We start from the raw sequence: 12,041 nt of genomic DNA, 5'->3' as shown, positions 1-12,041 counted from the left end.
AGCTCAATCCCAGGGAACAGGGACTCTTCCCAAGAGTTCTGTTTTGTTCTGGGTTTCCTGTCTGAGGATTCTGAACTCTGAATGGGAAGATTGTGTAGGACTGGACAAGTTGTGGTGCACAGCTTACTTCACAGCAGGAACCTGACCAGACCTGGGGTGGCACAGAGCTAATTTCACAGTGATCAGATGAGCAGAGGCAGAACTTATGTCACATAAATGGATCTGGTAGCTTCATACTGGAGTGGCACCTGGTAGAGTGGACTTCTCTGGATTGGATCAGACAGGCAGAGGAGATATATTACCTGACTAACACTAACATCAGGATAATAGGGTGTTATCTCAAGTAATTAATATATAGGATAGGCTCAGGAATGATTTTGAATTATTTCAGTTTTTTCTCCTTATCTTGTCTTCATTGACGTTTTGAGAAACACACTAAACTGGTTAATCTTTTATAAATTCATTAAAAGACTAAGCAAGCAGTTATAGAACAAATATAAGTTTAGGGGAAATATGTCACCAGCTAAGTTAACGTATAGTTTTCCAAACCTAAGTACAATGGTACAGTGCAATGGTCAGGTTAAGGTTATAATTGAAATACAATCAATAAATCCATGTTTCATTTTATCTGGCTCAACAGTTACTGCAATTAGTAATTAAATCTGATTATAATAAACAAGTGAAGGAAAACAATTCTCTTAAGGTTTTATGGGCAGGTTAAGGGGAAAAGCCATTAGCTCTGATTTAAGTCATTTAGCTAAGTGACTGTCAAAGGCAGAGGCTATTCCTTGACTTACTTTTAAGGAAGTACAGCTTTTAAAATGATTTCCTGGTAACTTCCTTCTCTGGCTGCTTTCCCCCTTTAAGCTTCCCTATTCACAGAAAGTACATCAAAGTATTGTTTACCTAATGTATTTCCCCTCCCCACTTTAACACAATGCCTGCAGCTTTCTGGCAGACGGGCGCACACAGAGAATGATTTATAGAATCCCACATTTAGAACACTAGTTTAACCCAGAGATGTCTTACAGTTTGGATAATAGACTTAGGGTTTCAGTGTCTGCTCTGGGGAACAGTTAGGGTTTGTATTCACATACAGCTGCGCCAATCTAGCGCTTTAGTGAAGATGCTCCTATGTCAACGGGAGACATTATTCTGTTAGCATAGTTAATCCACCTCCCTGAGTGTCAGTAGATATGTTGGTGAAAGAAGCTCTCCCACTGACACAGCGCTGTCTACACGGGGGGCTAGGGCTGTATAATTGCGTCACTCAGGAGTGTGGATTTTTCACATTCCTGAGCGAAGTAGTTGTGCTGATATAGGTCTGTAATACGGACTTGGCCTGAGTAACGCACAAAGAGACACACACACTAATGGGCACTGGAGTGATTTGAGCATCCTGAATTGCTCTGAAGAAGGATTTTCACACCTTCTCAAAGTCTTTAGCTCACATGATTGTTCTTATTTGGAAGTAAGTTAATATTTACCTGTAACTTCATAATAAGATGTCACTTGAACTCTCACATGTGGGGAAATTGTCAGTCTTTCCTCTCTTTTAGTTGTACTTCAGCTTGGTGTGATCAGTGGTCAGAGTCCATCTTTAGATGGCCACTCTAGGGAAGACAGCAGGTTATAACTTCAGGCAACACTGGTGTGAGAGAATTCCCCCATTCCCTCTTTCCCTATGACTAGCATATTTTTTAGGGTTATGTGTCCTCTGGCTCAGCTTGAGGACCACCCTTGCCTAAATAGAGATCCCAGAATATAGGCTATAGTTCATCATGGACCAATAATTAGGAATCCTGATCTGAGGTTATAGCAGAAGATTCCAGTCTGATGTGCACATTTTCTTGAAAAATCCATTGCTGACCACAAGCCAAAGTCCATGTTATAAGCAGGACATGTGACAGGCCCATGTGAGAAGGCATTGGCAATAGATTGCACTTAGGTCCAGGACATAAATGTTGTAACTGTTTAAATATAATTAATGACCAGTCAGAATTACACGGTCACTCATTTCCACATGTCCTTGTGACAGTAAGTTAATTATGACACTGGGAAAATAACTCTATGAGACAGGGACAAAGTCTAGAGCAAGTGAGTCACCTTACCATGATAACCTTTTGCCTACAAGCCAGAAAGTTGCTTTGAGCATTTTTTAATAATGCTAACTTTAGCATTTGGCCAACTAATGCTACTCAGGTCTAAATATGGTCTATGTTCCCTACCCTAGGTATGTCTACACTGCAGTTAGAGACTGCAGCACATGTAGACATACCTGAGCTAGCTGTGTTCTAGTCAGCTCGAATAACAATAGCAGTGAAGCTCTGGCAGGATAGGTAGCAGAATGGGTTAGCTGCTCAGGTACTTGCCCAGAGTCCCAGGTGGGCTTGTGCAGACTGTGCTGCTTCCCATGCAGCCACCACTTCACTACTTTTTTTGAGCAACTCAGCTATGTCTATACATGCTGTAGTCACACCTCTGATTGCATTATAGACCTACACACTGAGTCTAACTGGACCTATGAATGGGGTCTGTAGAGTTCTGCACCTCCATAAGCCAGACAAATAATACTTGGAACTGTGAGATTGGCCAGACTCCTACACTGACTGGACTTTGCTGTGTTTATAACAAATGTAAATGTGTATGTGGATATTGTGTTTCTTTTATTTGCTTTTTCCCAGTAAATGGTATTTGTGGTTCCATATTCCCAAGGAATCCTGAGTAGAGGTGGTCGAAAATCAGAATGTATGTTCCCTGGGAAATTCTAATATTTCAAATTTTGTTTTCTTCCCAAATTGGGACAAAAATGGAAATATTAAAATTATTTGCAGAACAAAAAGTTCTGAAACATTTTGATTTTAAAAAGTCAAAATATTTTGTTTTGACATTTTTTGATTGGAATGAACTGCTTTGCTGCACCCAAATCAAAGCATTTAATTTCAGCTTGGATCAGCATTAATCTGTGTCTCTCTGAGCAGGGTGGTGCCTCATGAAAATTGCAGTTTGAGTACTTCATGCCCCCTGATTCTCCTCGATGAACCAGGCTCCTCATCTGGACTTCATCTCATGTTGAAAAAGTCATATGACTCTAATTTTGCCCTGTGCCGGTTCAACCAGATGGGAGACTGTGATGCATCCTGGGAAATGTAGTTCAGCTAGGGACCCTGACCCACAGAGTAGAATGGGGGCATGAAGAACCTAAAATACAAATTGTTTGAGGCACTGCAGCAGATCACAAGGACACCAATAAATCTCAAACCGAACTAAACTAAAACCTTTCAATTCATTCAACAAACCAAAATGTTTCAATCTGGGTCAGCCCAACCCAGCCCAAAATATTTTCATTTAGAACTTTCCCATGGAAAATCAAAGAAATTCAGCAAAACCCATGGAAAATTTCACTTTTGCAGAAACTGCATTTTCCATCAAACACTTTTCAGTGGAGTATTCCTGACCAGTTCTGCGACTGAGTGCTCAAGGGAGAGTAAACAATGTGGAAGGGTTTCAAGGGAGGTTATTTTATAACTTCTCAGATTCAGAAGTAGGAGTACACTTTTGGGTGGAGGGTTGAGCCATAATTTGATTGATTTTATTAAAAGACTTCTAAACAGTTTGAACCCAAGTCTTGTTGCCATTGGTCCCGGCAGAGAATTAAGTCCTATTCTGAATTAAACATAATTGTCCAGTACCTTTACCTAGAGACCAGAACACATTAATTGTTAAAAGAGAGATTTTCTTTTGTAAGAAGTATGCAGAATATAGAGACCATGATTGCATGTTTATATATATTACATGCAAAAACCTATGATAAAAGAATATTATTAAGGTTGCAAAGTCAATCACTCAGCAGTTAGGAAATGCCAGGATTTAGGCTGGTTGTGCAACTTTAATTCATTCTCTTGTTCACATCCATTATGATTGGGGTTGCCACTTTGAAGGTATAAAAAACCAGGACATCCAGGCTCTTAGCCCATAAAACTGGACAGCTGGCTGTGTGAACTAAGCACCTTTACAGATTTCCCAGGACATCTACCTCAAGAAAGGGCCAGTCCTAGGAAAATGTGGCAACCCTAATTATATCACCTGCTGAGGAGGGGAGTCCCAAACAACAACTGCCATTGCTGACTTTGAACTGTAACTGTTTACACCCCTGTACCTCGGCTATCTGCAGCCTTTCTTTTTCCTGCCAGCCCTAGAAAATACCATTTCATTTAGCCATGTGTCTGAGTGGCTACTGGGACCGACCAGGGCTACTGACTACAAGGACCAGCTGCTGAAGTGCTAATGGTGCTTGCCTCTGAGTCATGATACACCTGGCATGATACAGGTACCTTAGGGGTTTGGTGTACTCCAGCACTGAGCAGCCCCAATAATTACACTGCTTTTTCAATAACACCTCTGCCTTAATATTTTGGATTCTCCTCGTTCAGTGTTTAGCCCCATGCCTTATTTACAGCGCACTTTTCAGACTGTACTCTGAATACACAATTATTAATGTCATCTTGGGGTCTTCTGTGGCACTGATCACTATAGTATCAGAGTACCTAAAACATTATTTATCTTCACAACACCCCTGTGAGTGGGAGGTATGGAGAACTGAGGCACAGAGAGATTAACATCAAAAGTTTCCACTAACTCTGGGTGGGTCCAATGTGAGATGTCTAGAACACGATATCTCAGAGTACATAGCATTATATAGCATTTTGTATGTTCAATGCACAGCTCCCATTGAGCTCAATTGTAGTTATGAGTGCTCAGCACTTCTGCAACCCAGGCTCCAGGGTCTCAAGTTAGGCACTCAGAAAATGAAGTACACCCAATTAAATTTTAGCTGTTAAACTCCAGAAAGTGTCTACTGAGCATGTGCTAACTGCAAATTTTTAAGGGCTTATAACATGGCCATAAATTTTCCTGGGGGTGCCGAAAGGCACATCTCTGCCACAAAGGCCACCCTTCAACCAAATTTAAAGTCTTTTTTTTCCCAAAGCATTTTAATAAAGGTGTCAAGAATTTTTTTGAACTTGGGGAAGACGATGTATTTTTCCTTCACCTCAGACTCCGAAATGGCTGAACCGTTTTGGCTGAAGTTTTCCAGAAATGATCACCCTGAGGGAGATACCCAGCATGGAAAATTTCATCCCAAATTGTTAACGGTTTGCAACTGAAAACAGTGTCTTATAACTAGAAGTGTCAGGCAACCTGAATAATAGACAGTGCTAGTAGTCCCTATAATATCTAATAATAAAACAGACCAAACCACATATAAGCATTTTCTAGTGATGTGGGCTTAATAGTTAAAAGTACTGACATTTATTAAGTATGTAAATTGATATCTAATTAGCTGCGGCAAGCTATCTTGTTAAATGCCAATTAAATATATTAACATTTCTCACAATTTTAATGTATCAATAAGTATTTAACTGTACCTTTATTGCCATTGTAATTTTGAGTTAATTACATGGCAAGATGATTTATCTTTTGCATAATTATTCAGTCTTAGTCTATGTTCTCTTAAATAATCAAACAAGCATGTTATAGATTGTCTAGAGCATGCAGGGTTTCTCTTCGCTGTTCCTGACCACCACCACCCGTCCCGCCCCCAAGATGGCTGCTGTTGGAGGCTAGAAACAAAAGTAAAGGGAGAGGTGGGGATTCTACTGCCTTAAGTCCATGAATACCTTTATTAAAAATCACATTTGCCCTGTGGTTGGAAGAGGGCTTTGTAGCGTGGATCATTTTATATAAATACCACAGAAAAGTATCAGTGGTGGATGAGTTGCTGGATAGGTCAGTGAATAGGTAGAGAACCTTTTCTCCATAAGGCATTGGTTTGATTCTGACCCAGGTCAATAGCAGCTAGGCGTTATTTCTCTCTGTGAATGTGAAATATGCTAATCTCTGTCGAGTCTCAAATGGGCAGGTTTTCACAACTTTAAAAAAACAACAACCCTACATTGGGAGTCTTATCAGAGAGGCTAAAGAGCGAATTAGCTCTCAATTCAAGGAGTGGTCCTTCAAGGACATTTTTGACAAGGCACACAGTCACGTGATGTGGGGGAAGTTTGCATTCACTGCTGCTGCCTGTATTATACTTTTTCTATGACTTCATAAAATACCCCAGGCCTGATTCTCCTCCTATTCATAAAGATGTAAATCAGGAACAGCTTCATTGAAGTCGATGGAGTTGCACTGGAGTAAGAGAGAGGCGAATAAGGCCAGATCTACACTATAAAATTTACATCAATGTAACTACATCACTCAGGGGGCGTAAAAAATCCACACCCCTGAGCGACGCAGTTATACTGACCTGAGCCATGGTGTAGACAGCACTATGTTATGTTGATGTGAGGGCTTCTCCTGCCATCAAAGGTACCACCTCTTGCAGAAGTGGATTAACTACACCGATGGGCGAAGCTCTCCCGTCGGCGTAGCAGCATATTCACTAAAGTGCTACAGCAGCGCAGCTGCGGCATTTTAAGTGTAGACGTGCCCTAAGGCCCTTCAATTTCCAGAGCTATTGGCTTACTCCTGGAGTAGCAGTACCTTCCACTCAGCCTTAGGAAAGGTGTCAGACTCTGACCTGTAGAAAGGAAAAGTATCAAAAGTACATGATCAGGTCTAGTGGACCAAGGAATTCACAATCTAAACTTTCTGAATGAAGAAAGGCTGGTGTGTAATTCAAAACAAATGCCTCGTGAAAGAATCCAGGCTGGGCTTCTAGGAAAAGGGGAGGAAATAGTTCTCTATCCTGCTTATACAATGAGAGGAAAGCAACAGAACAGAATGAAAGCTGATGAGTCCTTCCCATTGCCAGTCAAGTCTTTGTGAGTGCAACCAGATAAATAACCCCTCAAGAAAGCTCCGCTATTAAACACAAAAGCAAGTAATGTGAAGAAGGATGGCTGCTTCCAGCTAGCCAATAAACTATATGCCTCCTCACTGGAGCAGCAGCTGAGCCCAGCTTCCACTGCAAATGTCATTTTTCTTCTCCTCCTGCTCTTCAGCTACTTTGAGGATTTTAGCATTTTATTAGGTGTTGTAATACCACGTACTATAGTCAATGACTTTTCTTACCTCCTAGATAACAGCATGGCCCTATTAGATGCCCATAAGTATATTGTCCATTTCTCATCAAACCAAAATGTTTTTCCCTCTGTTTCCCCGCCCCCCAGAACTACAAGGAAACTGAAAATTCAATTATTTGCACAGCTCTAGCATTGGTGAATTTATGGATGAAATTTGCCCTCCTGAGACAGAGTGCCTCGGAGGGTATGTCTACATTGCAATTAGACATCCATGTGGTCCATTCTAGCCAATTCGGGTTAAGGGGCTTGGGCTAAGGGGCTGTTTAGTGGCCGTATAGACCTTCAGGCTTGGGCTGCAGCCTGAGCTCTGAGACCCTCCCACCTTGCAAGATCCTAGAGCTGGAGTCCAAACATCTACACTGCAGTTAAAAAGCCCCTGAGCCTGAGCCCCGCGAGCCTAAGTTGGCCGGCACAGGCCAGCCACTGGTTTTTAATTGCAGTCTAGACATACCCTGCGTGATCCTCCTGGTACAAGCCCCTCACTTTGGGCAGTGCCCAGCCCAAAGGGAGTGGGGAGAGCGGCAGCTTTAAGGTAACTAGAGTTCTTTCTGATGACCTGAAATTCAGCTTTTTCCTGCAAACAAGATAAAGAAAATAACTCTACATTTGTGCCTTCAGTTCCCTGGAGTTTAGAGTGTATTAATGGCTATCGGATTCAGAATAAATAAACTGGATGGAAAAATCATTATGTGAGTTCCATTTTCTGAATATCAATTTGGTTTCTAAGCACTTCAATAACTTATCCTTAATTTTCAGCTCAGAGTGTCTCTGAAAATAGTTGAAATTTGGGGCATCATTGCCTCCTCTCCTCTTATAATAATGGGATGTGAATGTGGTGGCTGAGCTTATTGAATTTGACATTAGAGGCTGATTCATCTCTTAAAAACATTTTTACATATTGAATTTCAGCCTTTGAGGAACAGCAAACAATCAAAAATGCATTGGGAAAAAATTGAAAAAAAGAATTAACCGAGAATGGCATATGAATAGCCCACCCTTTTATCTCCACAGCAATCTTTAAAAGAAAGGTGTGTGAGAGAGATAATGCATAGATTTTTAAGGTTAGGGATGCAGCAAGGTTGATTGCCAGAGTTGTGACTGGAGAGAATAAGCCCTGCACAAGTCTGTGAGAATGAGTGCTCTTTGCTCACAATAGCAAGTGTGTGTGGGCATGTGCAACTTGGAGGTGCCGGGCGTGTTCGTAGACTATATTTGTATGTGCCGGTAGAATGTTGGGGTACATGTGTGATATCTGGCTGTGTGATTGTGCTGGTTGTGCATGAGGTGTCACAAATTTTTGTGTTTGGATATGTGTGTGATATTAATGTAGGGAGGATTATGCTGTTTGGATATGCATGTGGTATGTCTGCATGAGTTTGTGTGTGTGATACATATGGGATGTGCATGTGTAGATGTGAGTGGTTGGGTATGGTTATGTTCCTTGTGTGTGATGTTTGGATGTGTATGCATGTTGTTTCCATGTGTACCTGCCTCTGGATCTCTCAATGAGTCCTACAAGTATGTTGAGAATCATGCCACTGAACCAATGGAGAATTGAAATTACTCCATAAGTTACAGCAATAGAGGGCCTGATGAAATGAACGCAGGAAACATGTGCAGCATTACAAAATTTAGTCTAGTTGATGTGGAGAGGGAAGTAGATGGGCTAAGGTAACTACTGCATGTCAGTAAGAGGGAAGGAAGTGAATGTGCTTGGAACAACTTGCTTAACATACCTTTTGATAATGATGCTTTTGTTTTTTTCTAACCATGTCCAAGAGACTAAGTGAAGAAGAGAACAGGAAAAAGGACAAAGCCCCACAGATGCCTCCTAACTGCACACAGTCACAAGCAAGCACATACACCCTCCCAACTCCTCCCCAAGTAATGCAAACACAACCATGCATGTATACACACAAACACACTTACTTGATTCCTCCCAAATGCACCTAAATCCAACTGTGCACATTCATACAGGCACCTACTTCATCCCAAATGTATGCACATACAAACATGTACGTACATACATACATACCCACACACAGCATGAACACTCTCCAAAAACTTCAGCAATACAGAGCAGGGAACTCCAAAAAAGAAATGGTTTTCTAAGCGACTTCTTTTAAAACGTCAGCGAGAGGCTGAGAACAGAAGAGTTTTGGGAAGTGGAGGTTAGGAAGAGAAAACAGGTTTGGCTGTAATCAGAACCCATTCCTCCCAGGCACCTACACATGTAACACACCCCTTTAGAAGGGAAACACTTCATTTGCCACCTGCATCTAAATGAGGGCTCTTCATCCTCCTGGTGCTGCAATCTGCCTTCCCTTCTCTTTGGAGTGAGCAGCCACTCTTATTAAATCAAGCATGCTGAAAGCTGAAGTCTCTCCCTGGTGTTTAGTCCTGTGCTGAATAAACGCATCTACCAGTGTAACTTCCCTGTCTTTGCTTTCCCCCACTATTCCCAATCTCATTTTTCAAAAGAACAAACACAGCATTTTTAAAACAATGATTTGGTTGAAAATAAAAATAAATGAGGGGAAGAATAGGAAAATAAACCCCTAAAGAGTTAAGAAGATGCAAAAGGAAAGGTTTACACAGCTGCCTGGAGCTATGGTGAAAAGTGATATGTGAATCCATAATAAATGAACATTGGCGATTCGATTTAATCAGGTACTTGACAGTTCCCAAGGGCCTGATCTGCTTGGCAGGATATAAAATATATATCAATCTGCTAGTGTGAACAGACCTTGGTGGTCTAGCTGAGCCACGCTTACATTCCTCCTTTAGCTTGATAGGGCATAAGTCTGTAAAACATGAAGCCAAAGAGTGTAGTGCCAGCAAAGAGAACATACAGCTCTTGTGGCTTGGGGCCAACATTTATTAAACACACCAGCAAACAGATTTTAGGACTAAAGTGAAGATTAATGGCCACAGTCCATGGGGAGGAGAAGGGCAATGCATGAGAAAATAGACCCACCTGTGTGTCTGGGGAGCTATGAGCAAACCATCTCCTCTGCCAGTAGTCTGAGACTGCATCTTATTCACAGGTGATAACAATCCCAACATTACATTCCTTAAAGTGCCCAGTCCAGCCATGGAAGAACACTAGAACATGCAAGAAGCTGGGGAGAATCCTCTGATCCCCCCTAAATCATGTGAACCAATGTTGCATGGGTATTAAGCTCAGTGAAAACATTCATCATCTTATTGCAACAATGTAGACTGATCTCTCAACATTTCCTAACATTCCCCTAAAAACACACACAATCCCCCAACAACCGCACCCATCCCATTTTGACACCCTCCCTCCATAAGTGATGTATGGAGAGAAAGCTAATGGCTGCAATATCAGAACCTCAACCTGGTTACAGGAAGGTAAGAGACTGAACCAAAAGGTAAAGCTTGTGTTATCTCTGGGACTTCTGACTCATCCATGGAAGCCAGTGGAGTTCCTTCTGGGAAGTACAGAAAACTTTTGTAGGCGCCACCTAATGTACCTCGATTGCAGTGCATCCCTCTCTGGAGAACAGCAGCTCAGTCGTCCCTCATGTAATCTCCACATTGAGTTATAGAGCTGTGTTTGTTACGTTTCTCTTGTGCTTTGACCCCAGCTGTATGTGTGTGACATTTTCATTCTTTGACACATTCATTAAAATGTCCTTGTTATTTCCTTGTACTAATATCCACTCTAATTCTACAGAATGCAGCCATCCTCAAGGGATTTGACACACACTTTCTTTTGTAAACAATATTTTAATACATTATATGCTGGAACAATAGTCAGTCGCAAACAGAAATTCAGCCAGCATACTAGAAGGATAAAGAATGTCATATATGTGAGCAAAAGAGAGCTGACACTAACAAAATAGGCAAGGTGATTCCGTAGACATTGTTGATTCTATGGGCCTGATTCTCTTTTTGCTTACACTGGTGTAAATCAGGAGTAACACCACTAAAATCAATAGTTACCCCACAGTAAAGTTGACATGAGAGAGGAGACTCAAGCCCTGTGTGTTCATATCTGTTATGGGAATGGGGAGTGGGTTATTTAAGTGGACCCCCAAAAGAAGACCCAGAGCAAGAAAAGAGGAGAGAAGCAAAGGAAGACGAGGAGATATAGAAGAGGAAAATGGATAAATAGAGATATAGATGTCATGGAGAAAGGTTATGTATTAAGCTTTGGTAGATAATACTTATGAGCTATGAAATGAGGCTAATGAGGAGCTTAGGGATAATGGTAGGATGACAAATGGGAATGAGGATATGGAGGTAGATATTACCACATCTAAACTCGAACAGCTTAATGGGATGAAATCGGAGGGCCCAGATAATCTTCATCCAAGAATATTAAAGGAACTGGCACATGAAATTGCAAGCCCATTAGCAAGAATTTTTAATTAATCAGTAAACTCAGGGGTTGTACCGTACGACTGGAGAATTGCTAACATAGTTCCTATTTTTAAGAAAGGGAAAAAAAGTGATCTGAGTAACTATAGGCCTGTTAGTTTAACATCTGTAGTATGCAAGGTCTTGGAAAAAAATTTGAAGGAGAAAGTAGTTAAGGACATTGAGGTCCATGGTAATTGAGACAAAGTACAACATGGTTTTACAAAAGGTAGATCATGCCAAACCTACCTGATCTCCTTCTTTGAGAAGGTAACAGATTTTTTAGACAAAGGAAATGAAGTGGATCTAATTTACCTCGATTACAGTAAGACATTTGATACGGCTCCACATGGGGAATTATTAGTTAAATTGGAAAAGATGGGGATCAATATGAAAATTGAAAGGTGGATTAGGAACTGGTTAAAGGGGAGACTACAACAGGTCATACTGAAAGGTGAACTGTCAGGCTGGAAGGAGCTTACTAGTGGAGTTCCTCAGGGATCGGTTTTGGGACCAATCTTATTTAATCTTTTTATTACTGACCTTGGCAAAAAAGCGGGAATGTGC

Source organism: Mauremys mutica, chromosome 4 (genome assembly GCF_020497125.1).
Source record: "Mauremys mutica isolate MM-2020 ecotype Southern chromosome 4, ASM2049712v1, whole genome shotgun sequence".
Lineage (NCBI taxonomy): Eukaryota > Metazoa > Chordata > Testudines > Geoemydidae > Mauremys > Mauremys mutica.
Note: the sequence above shows the minus strand (reverse complement) of the source record.